This window comes from Hordeum vulgare, chromosome 7H (assembly GCF_904849725.1).
Source record: "Hordeum vulgare subsp. vulgare chromosome 7H, MorexV3_pseudomolecules_assembly, whole genome shotgun sequence".
Taxonomy (NCBI): Eukaryota; Viridiplantae; Streptophyta; class Magnoliopsida; order Poales; family Poaceae; genus Hordeum; species Hordeum vulgare.
The window spans coordinates 506,928,633-506,939,816 of NC_058524.1; positions in this window are offsets into that span (position 1 = coordinate 506,928,633).

Genomic DNA, 11,184 nt, shown 5'->3' on the forward strand with positions numbered 1-11,184 from the left:
GGAGGGCATCATGGAATTGGCGATGGAGGATGGTTGATGATGACAACGACGTCGATTTCCCATCTCTGGAGCCTAGAATGGACTCCAGATCTGCCCTCCCGAGGGAGAACAGGCGGTGGCGGCGGTTCCGTATCGTCAAACGCGATGAACTCTTTTCTCCTGTTTTTTCTAGGCGAGAGAGGTTATATGGAGTTGGAGATGAAATCGGAGGAGCCACGTGGGCCCCGCGAGCCTGCTAGGCGCGCCCTAGGGGGCCGCGCCTGTAGGGCCCATGGACCACTGGTAGCGTATCTTGAGTTGATTATGTCTCTAATATTTTTTATATATTCCTTAAAAATTCCTCGTACGTTTCCAAGTCATCCCGAGAACTTTTATTTCTGCACAAAAAGAGAACCATGACAGTTCTGCTGAAACCAGCGTCAGTCCGGGTTAGTTTCATTCAAATCATGCAAATTAGAGTCCAAAACAAGGGAAAAACAGTTTGGAAAAGTAGATACGTTGGAGACGTATGCTAACCCACAAGTATAGGGGATCGCAACAGTTTTCAAGGGTAGAGTATTCAACCCAAATTTGTTGATTCGACACAAGGGGAAGCCAAAGAATATTCTCGAGTATTAGCAGTTGAGTTGTCAATTCAACCACACCTGAAAGAGTTAGTATCTACAACAAAGTATCAGTAGAAAAGTAGTGTGATAGCAACAGTAGCAACGATAACAGTAGGAGTGACAGCAGTAGCAGTAACAATAGAAGCAGTGACAGCAGTAGCGGTAACAGTAGCAGGAGTGACAGCAGTAGCGAAAAAGTAACGTAGCACGGACCAGTAGGAAAAGACTCCTAGGCATTGTATCGGTGATGGATAATTATGCCGGATGACATTCATCATGCAACAGTTATAACATGAGGAGATATGTAACTAGCTCCAGTTCGTCAATGTAATGTAGGCATGTATTTCGTAATAGTCATACGTGCTTAGGGAAAAGAACTTGCATGACATCTATTATCCATCCCTCCCATGGCAACGTGGTCCTAATGGAAACTAAGGGATATTAAGGTTCTCCTTTTAATAGAGAACCGGAACAAAGTATTAACACTTAGTGAATACATGAACTCCTCATACTATGGTCAGATCTGAAATCATGGTACTCGAGCCCTAGTGACAAGCATTAAGCATGGCAAAGTAGTAGCAACATCAATCTCAAAACATAGTGGATACTAGGGATCAATCCCCATCAAAACTAACTCAATTACATGATAGATTTCATCCAACCCATCACAGCCCAGCAAGCCTACGATGAGATTACTCACGAACGGTGAAGAGCATCATGGAATTGGCGATCAAGGGAGGTTGGTGATGACGATGGCGACGATCTCCCCTCTCCGGAGCCCAGAACGGACTCCAGGTCTGCCCTCTAGAGGAAGAACAGGAGGTGGCGGCACCTCCGTATCGTAAAACGCGGTGAACTGTTCTCCTTGATTTTTTTCCGGATGAAAGGGACTAAATAGAGCTGGAGTTGGAGGCGGCGGAGCCCCGAGGGCCCCACAAGCCTACTAGGTGCGACCAGGGGGGCCACGCCTCCTGGGCTTGTGGGCTCCTCGCTCCACGCCTTCGAGTGATTCTTGCGCCAGTAGTTTTTATATATTCCACAATAAAACCTCGTAAATTTCCTGGTCATTCCGAGAACTTTTATTTCTGCGCAAAAACAACACCATGGCAATTCTGCTGAAACCAGCGTCAGTCCGGGTTAGTTCCATTCAAATCATGCAAATTAGAGTCCAAAACAAGGGCAAACGAGTTTGGAAAAGTAGATACGATGGAGACGTATCAACTCCCCCAAGCTTAAAGCCTTGCTTGTCCTCAAGCAATTCAGTTGACAAACTGAAAGAGACAAAAGAAAAACTTTTACGAACTCTGTTTGATCTTGTTGTTGTAATTGTGTCTAACTCATATTCATAGTTTCAGCAAGATTATAAGCTAACCACATAAGCAATGACATTTAGGTCTCAAGATAAACTCATACCAATGGCATAATCAACTAGCGCGCAATAATAATAATAATAACACTTCAATCAAAACAATCATGAAGCAATATGAACAGATGGTATCTCTCTAGCTCTCTTTGAGACCGCAAAACATAAATGTAGAGCACCTTCAAAGACAAAGGGCTGACTGAACATTGTAATTCATGGCAAAGAAGATCCAGTCACAGTCATACTCAATAAAAATTAAAATCAAAGCATAGAAATGACGGAGGTGCTCTCTAATTGGTGCTTTTATAAGAAGAGGAAGACTCAACAGAAACATAAATAAATAGGCCCTTCACAGAGGGAAGCAATGATTTGCAGAGGTGCCAGAGCTCAAGCTTTGAAGACAAAGATAAATAATTTTGGGTGGCATGCTTTCATGGTCAATGCAATGACCAAGAGTTTTCACCATCTTCCATGCTACACATGTTATAGGTGGTTCCCAAACAGAAAAGTAAAGTTTTGACTCCCCCGCCACCGATCAATCACACCCCACGACTAGCCGCATACTCGGGTGCCGTCCATACCAACAACAATCCAGGGGAGTTTTGTTTGCATTTATCTTATCGATTTGAGCATGGAACTTTGCATTCCAATTACCGACCCCTTTCTCGTGAATGATAGTGAATAAACACGTACCGAGGATAACACGCTAAGCATGGAAGATACTGACTGCCCGTTGTCACCACATGAGCGGTTCGGGCATGCAAAATAGATTATTTCTTGAAGGTTTAGAGAGTGGCACATGCAAATTTACTTGGAACGGCAGGTAGATACCGCATATAGGTAGGTATGGTGGACTCATATGGAACAACTTTGGGTTTATGGAAGTGGATGCACAAGCAATATTCCCACTTAGTACAAGTGAAGGCTAGCAAAAGACTGGGAAGCGACCAACTAGAAAGCGACAACAGTCATCAATATGCATTGAGATTAACCAACATTGAGTGCAAGCATGAGTAGGACATAAATCACCATAAACATGAATATCATAGAGGCTATGTTAATTTTGCTTCAACTACATGCGTGAACATGCGCCAAGTCAAGCCACTTGAATCATTCAAAGGAGGATACCATCCTATCATACTACATCATAAGCATCTCGAAATTCATGTTGGCATCCATGACAAACCATTATAAGCTCCTAGCTAATGAAGCATGGCATCAGAAACTATGATCTCTAAGTTGTCATTGCAAACATGTTTCTCTCACAACAAAGCTGAATCAGGAATGATGAGCTAGTCATATTTACAAAAACAAAATAGATCGAGTTCATACCAGCTTTTCCAGGCTCAGTCACTTCATCATGTATCATCATTATTGCCTTTCACTTGCATGACCGAATGATGTGAACAATAATAAGAGTGTTCGTGCATTGGACTAAGCTGGAATCTGCAATCAAACACAAAGGAGAAGACAAAGTAATATGGCTCTTTGACAGATAAACAAATATGCATGCGAGAGCCACTAAACATTGTAACCATGGTCTTCTACCTTGACCCAAAGAAAAAGAAAACTATTTACACGGGAAAGCTCCCAACAAGCAAAAGAAGAACGAGAAATCTTTTTGGGTTTTCTCAAACTAGACAAACACACAAGAAGAAAGCGAGAAAAGGAAATAAACTAGCATGGATGATACAGTGGCAAAGTGTGAACACCGACTAACAAAGTGAAAGTGTGAACATGAATATAAAGTCGGTGAGAAACACGTACTCCTCCAAGCTTCGGCTTTTGGCCTAAGTTGGTCTACTCCCATGGCTGGTCCGGCCGATATAAAAAATCATAATGGGGGTTGTACGGGAGCGCGACAGACACTGCCTGAATAGCTGCCTCACGGAGGCGAGCAACCTTTGCTTCCCTCTCATACTCCTCTGCCTCTCCTCTGGTTATGTAATATCTCCGTTTTACCTGAAAGTCAAAGAAGGCACGAGCAGGAAGGGTAATATGGAAAACACGTTGTCGGTTAAATATTAACTGGTATAGGAGGGATTCATTATCCCTCTCAATGAACTGATAACGTGTCATAGCGGCGCGATCAAGGAAAGCTGTATGGAGCGGGGGATCTCCTTCGCGGATGGGTACTCCAAGAAAATTTGCTATGCGAGTGCCATAGATTCCACCAAAGAAATCCTCTTCATTAGCATTATTATTTAGCCTCCTCGCGATTATAGCTCCCATGTTGAAACTTCTATCACCCGTTACTGCGTTCTTAAGAATACTAATGTCAGGTGCGCAGAGGTGACAATGCTCAATCTTGTCGTTAATGCATCTTCCTATGAAGAGGGCAAAGTAATGCAAGGCAGGAAAGTGAATGCTCCCCATGGTAGCCTGCGTAATATCTCTAGTTTGTCCAACAGTTATACTAGAGATAAAATCTCTAACCGAAGACTTAGGAGGATCATTAAGACTACCCCGGTTAGGTATCTTGCAAATTCTACTGAAATCCTCTAAATCCATGGTGTACGATTTGTCATAGAGATCAAATAGTATGGATGTGTCACGGCCAGCTGAAAATTTAAATCTACGAACGAAAGAGGCAGTGAGAGTAGTATACTGTTCACATTTATCGGAGATTAATTCTTCGAGCCCAGCGTTATGAACAAATGCATCAAACTCGTCTTTGAAGCATGCATCAATCATGAATTCATCAGAAGGCCATTCACATGGTTGTACCTGTGCGTTGCTCGGTTGGTAAGAATCGGGCTCCCGAATCGTGAGACGGGGACCACTCTTGCTTGAGGAACCACCATGATAATTTCTCCTGAACATCTTCCTTTTCTGAAATTTTTAGTGTCTCAAAGGAAAAGTGAACAAGGCTCAACGAAACTCATAGCAACTACTCCTACAAGTGCCTAGAGGCCATACCATGCATCAAAACTACTTGGGACCAGTTAAATTAGCATGCAAAGCTCAAGAACAGGGTCACCATGGCAGCAATAATATACAACGAATAAGGCACTAGAGCAAAAACTAATTGGATCAATGGAGGAGTTACATACCAAGGAACAATTTCCCCAAAACAGTTTGGTGAATGGGGCTTTGCACAAGGAGATTGAAAATCATAGCAAGAAGAGCAAGAACACCAGTTTGACCTGTAGAATGAATATTTGTGGAGGTAGGAGAACGAGATGGGACCTGGAATAAGTGGAGGGGGAGACACGTGGGCCCCACAAGCCTGGTAGGCACGGCCAGGGGTGTGCCCGTGCCTCCAGGGCTTGTGGCCCACTGGTGCATCCCCCTGACTAGCTCTCCGTCTCAGAATTTTTCAAAAATTCCAGAAAAAATCATACTTGATTTTAAGGGCATTTGAAGAACTTTTATTTTCGGGACACTTTTCTACGGGACGGAAAAAGCAGAAAAAAGGAGAAACTAAAGCTAAATCTCTCATCTTTCTTCTAACAACGGAAAGTAAAAGTTTGGAATACAGGGTTGTGACCCTCAGATTCATCCATATCATGGTCATCAACAGAAATCCGTCAGTGAGGTTGATCAAGTCTCCTTGACAAACTTTTTTCGAATCGCATAAAACCGGAGATTTTCGAATGGTTACCTCAATTAGGATGTGCATATCCCCAACAAGCAAATCATACTTCATCTTAACACTATTTATAGGGCATTCAAAGCTCCCAATAAGAATCGATGAAGTTTTTTCGATATCATTGATGCATTGTACTCGATATTGTTTCTTCGGAAAGTGCACCGTATGCTCATTACCATTGACATGGAAAGTGACATTGCCTTTGTTGCAATCAATAACAGCCCCTAAAGTGTTTAAAAAGGGTCTTCCAAGGATGACCGCCATGGCATCATCCTGGGGAATATCCAGAATAACAAAGTCCGTTAAGATAGTAACGTTAGCAACCACAACAGGAACATCCTTGCAAATGCCGAGAGGGAAAGAAGTTGATTTGTTGGCCATTTGTAGAGAGATTTCAGTGGGTGTCGACTTATCTAGTTCAAGTCTACGATAAAGAGAGAGAGGCATAACAATAACACCGGCTCCAAGATCATATAAAGCAGTTCTAACGTAGTTGCCTTTAATGGAGCAAGGTATAGTGGGCACTCCGAGATCACCTAGTTTCTTAGGAGTTCCACCCTTGAAGGCGTAATTGGCAAGCATGATGGAAATCTCGACCTCAGGTACCCTCCTCTTATTAGTCACAATATCCTTCATGTACTTAGCATAAGGACACATTTTCAGCATATCTGTCAAACGCATTTGCAGAAAGACAAGTCTAATCATTTCAACAAAACACTCAAAATCCTCATCATCCTTTTTCTTGGATAGTTTGGGAGGAAAGGGCATGGGTTTCTGAACCCATGGTTCCCTTTCTTTACCATGTTTCCTAGCAATGAAGTCATTCTTATCGTATCTCCTATTCTTAGGTTGTGGGTTATCAAGATCAACACTAGGTTCAATCTCCACATCCTTATCATTGCTAGGTTGAGCATATTCATGAGCATCACTATCGATATTATCACTAGGATCATGTTCATCACCAGATTGTGTTTCGGCATTAGAAACAGAGACATCGTTTGGATTCTCAGGTGTAACAGCAACATGTTTGCTAGCATGCAAGTTCCTATCATCTTTCTTTTTCTTTCTATTATGACTAGGTGCCTCGGTGCTAACTCCTTGAGAATCTAGCTCTATTCTCGTAGGATGGCTCTCAGGATAGAAAGGTTCCTGGGTCATTCTTCCACCTCTAGTGACGACTATGACAAAATTGTCATTCAACTCATTGAGCAAGTCATTTTGAGCCTTAAGTACTTGTTCTACTTGAGTAGTAACCATAGAGGCATGTTTACTCAAAAGCTTAAGATCATTGACGTTTTTATCCACACAAGCACTTAAATGACTAAGCATACGAGCATTCTATTCTAATTGTCTGCTAACATTATCATTGAAACTTTGTTGTTTGGCAACAAAGTTATCAAATTCATCTAAGCATAAGCTAGCAGGTTTATCAAAAGGAATATCACTCTCATTGAATCTACGAAGAGAATTTATCTCTACTACGTGTGTTGGGTTATCAAGACCATGGATCTCTTCGATAGGTGGTAGATTTTTGACATCTTCAGATTTAATGCCCTTCTCTTTCATAGATTTCTTGGCTTCTTGCATATCTTCAGGACCTGAGGAATAGGATACCTCTTTTCTTCGGAGTTGGCTTCGGAGGTGGTTCGGGAATAGTCCAAGCATTCTCATTGCACAAGATATTATTCAATAGAAACTCAGCTTGTTCCACAGTTCGTTCCCTGAAAACACAACCAGCACAACTATCTAGGTGGTCCATAGAAGCATCAGTTATTCCATTATAGAAGATATCAAGTATTTCATTCTTCTCAAGAGGGTGATCAGGCAAAGCATTCAACAGCTGGACAAGCCTCCCCCAAGCTTGTGGGAGACTCTCTTCTTCAACTTGCACAAACTTATATATTTCCTGCAAGGCAGCTTTCTTCTTATGGGCAGGAAAATATTTCTCAGAGAAGTAGTAGATCATATCCTGGGGACTACGCACACAACCAGGAGCAAGAGAAGTGAACCAAGTCTTAGCATCATCCTTTAGCGAGAAAGGAAACAACTGAAGGATATAGTATTGGCGAATCTTTTCCTCACTCGTGAATAGGGTGGCTATATCGTGCAGCTTTGCTACAACCATTTCAGACTCATAACCATGAAAAGGATCAGATTCGACCAGAGTGATTAACTCGGGGTCGACGGAAAATTCATAATCCTTATCGGTCACAAAGATAGGCGAAGTAGCAAACTTCGGGTCGTATTTCATCCTAGCGTTCAGAGATTTTTCTTTCCACTTGCGCAATAATTTCTCAAGATCATATCTATCCTTATAAGCAAGAAAGTCCTCAGCTATCTCTCCCTCTATAACATAACCCTCAGGTATATCAAGCAATTCATATCTAGGAGAGCTAGTTCTAACAGGTGAAATAGCAGGTTCTACTTCAATAATCTCAGCAGTTTCAGAAGTATCATCACATTCAGCAGCAACTCTAACAATTTGTGCATCAAGGAATGCACCTAGTGGGAAAGCAGTATCAAGCAAAGCAACATCACAAGCATCATGGATAGCAGAAGTAGTATCATCAAGCACACGCGACATATCAGAATTTCTAGCAGGAGGTGGTGTCGCAAACTTACTCATAAATGAAGGTGAATCAAGTGCAGAGCTAGATGGCTGTTCCTTACCTGTCCTCGTAGTTGAGGGCAAGACTTTAGTTTTTGGATCTCTCGGATTCCTCATAGTGATCAGCAGACGTAAATCCCAAGTGACTCAGAGAATAGAGCTATGCCTCCCCGGCAACGGTGCCAGAAAATAGTCTTGATAACCCACAAGTAAAGGGGATCACAACAGTTTTCGAGGGTAGAGTATTCAACCCAAATTTGTTGATTCCAAACAAGGGGAAGCCAAAGAATATTCTCGAGTATTCGGAGTTGAGTTGTCAATTCAACCACACCTGAAAGACTTAGTATCTTTAGCAAAGTATCAGTAGCAAAGTAGTGTGATAGCAACACTAGCAATGGTAACAGTAGCAGTGACAACAGTAGCAGTAACAATAGCAGAAGTGACATCAGTAGCGGTAACAGTAGCAGCAGTGACAGCAGTAGCGGCAAAGTAACGTAGCAAGGACTAGTAGGAAAAGACTCATAGGCATTGGATCGGTGAAGGATAATTATGTCGGATGACATTCATCATGCAACAGTTATAACATGGGGAGATATTAACTAGCTCCGGTTCTTTAATGTAATGTACGCATGTATTCCGTATATAGTCATACGTGCTTAGGGAAAAGAACTTGCATGACATCTATTGTCCATCCCTCCCGTAGCAGTGGGGTCCTAATGGAAACTATGGGATATTAAGGTTCTCCTTTTAATAGAGAACCGGAACAAAGCATTAGCACTTAGTGAATACATGAACTCCTCATACTATGGTCATCTCCGGGAGTGGTTCCGGCTATTGTCACTCTGGGGTTGTCGGGTCATAACACATAGTAGTTGACTACAACTTGCAAGATAGGATCAAGAACACACATATATTGATGAGAACATAATAGGTTCAGATCTGAAATCATGGCTCTCGGCCCCTAGTGACAAGCATTAAGCATGGCAAAGTAGTAGCAACATCAATCTCAGAACATAGTGGATACTAGGGATCGATCCCCATCAAAACTAACTCGATTACATGATAGATCTGATCCAACCCATCACCATCCAGCAAGCCTATGATTAGATTACTCATGAATGGTGAAGAGCATGATGGGATTAGCGATGAAGGAAGGTTGGTGATGACGATGGCGACGATCTCCCCTCTCCGGAGCCCAGAACAAACTCCAGATCTGCCCTCCACAGGAAGAACAGGAGGTGGCGGCGCCTCCGTATCGTAAAACGCGATGAACTCTTCTCCTTGATTTTTGCCGGACGAAAGGGACTAAATAGTGTTGGAGTTGGAGGCGGTGGAGCTCCGAGGGGCCCACAAGCCTGCTAGGCGCGGACGGGGGGGTGGGCGCTTCCTGGGCTTGTGGGCTCCTCGCTCCACGCCTCCGGTTGATTCTTGCGCCAGTATTTTTTATATATTCCACAAAAAATCCGCGTAAATTTCCAGGTCATTCTGAGAAATTTTATTTCTGCGCAAAAACAACACCATGGCAATTCTGCTGAAAACAGCGTCAGTCCGGGTTAGTTCCATTCAAATCATGCAAATTAGAGTCCAAAACAAGGGCAAAAGAGTTTGGAAAAGTCGATACGATGGAGACGTATCAACGTATCATGGTGCTATCGCACATCCCCGGTGATGGAGACTTCAAACCATAGAGGGTAACATCTGTGAGAGTCCATGGAGGGCTCCACTCACGAAGGGTCCACGGAGAAGCAACCTTCTCTATTCCACCATGGCTTACATCCATGAAGGACTAACCTCACTCGGGGTAGATCTTCACAAAGTAGGTGATCTCCTTGCACTTAGAAACTTCTTGGTTGAATTCCACACGAAGTAGGAGGCTTCCAAGCGACACCTAACCAATCTAGGAGACACCACTGTCCTATAGGCAATGGATGTGTTTGTATGATGAACTCCTTTCTCTTGTGCTTCAAAAGATAGTCTCCTCAACACTCAATCACTCTCTCACAGATTTGGCTTGGGTAGAAGAGATTGATTGTGTGGAAAGCAACTTGGGGAGGCTAGAAATCAAGATTCATACGGTAGGAATGGAATATCTTGATCTCCACACATGAGTAGGTGGCTCTCTCTCAGAAAAACGGATGGGGCAAGTGTTGGTTCGTTCTGAGTGATTCCTCTTCGAATGAGACGCAGGTGGAGGGTATATATAGGCATCTCCAAAACTCCAACCATTACAACATTATTTCCCAACTCGATGAAACTGAAGTAAAAACTCGGTTGCACCGACTAGTGCAAAATGTGGCAACTTTTGACGTTTCAGTGAGACCAATATAAAAATCTCGTTGTGTCCGATTTTGGATGGCCTAGGCAGTTACCTGTTTAGGTGTCAGCGATTCCTTAAACTCTCAAATTCTGATTTTTAGAAATGGGACAACATAAAGTTGGTCATTGATTTTAGTTTCACCAAAATGCAACTTGGTGTCACCAATACGTTAGGGTTTGGCATAGAATGTGTCTAGGGTCTAACTCGGTGGGGCCGATTTGGAAATGTTGGTGGCACAGAATTTGGACTTTGGGCTTTGGATAGAATATTTGTGGGAGAATTTCATGAGTATTTTTGGTAGCTAATCTCTAAGCAATTTGAGCAACCAGATCATCATAGACACCTCATACCCTTTTAATAATGTTGGCTTTCGTATGGACTCAAGTGTGATTTCTCATAAATGCAAAACGTAGACTTGAAGCTTATTGCCAATAGATGTTACTTGCATCTAGGGGATCTCCTCACAACCCTTAGACAATCCATCCATTAAACTTTTCCTGAAATATACTTGGTAGAATTATTAGTAATATGAAGTATATGTTGTTATTAGTTACCAAAACCACCTAGGTAGAAGTTGTGCTTTCAATCTCCCAGTTTTGGTAATTGATCACAACATATAGATCAAAGATTCAACATAAATTATAATCAATTAATAGAACCGTCGTATTGAGAAGTATCTGATAAGCAAGAGTTCCCGTA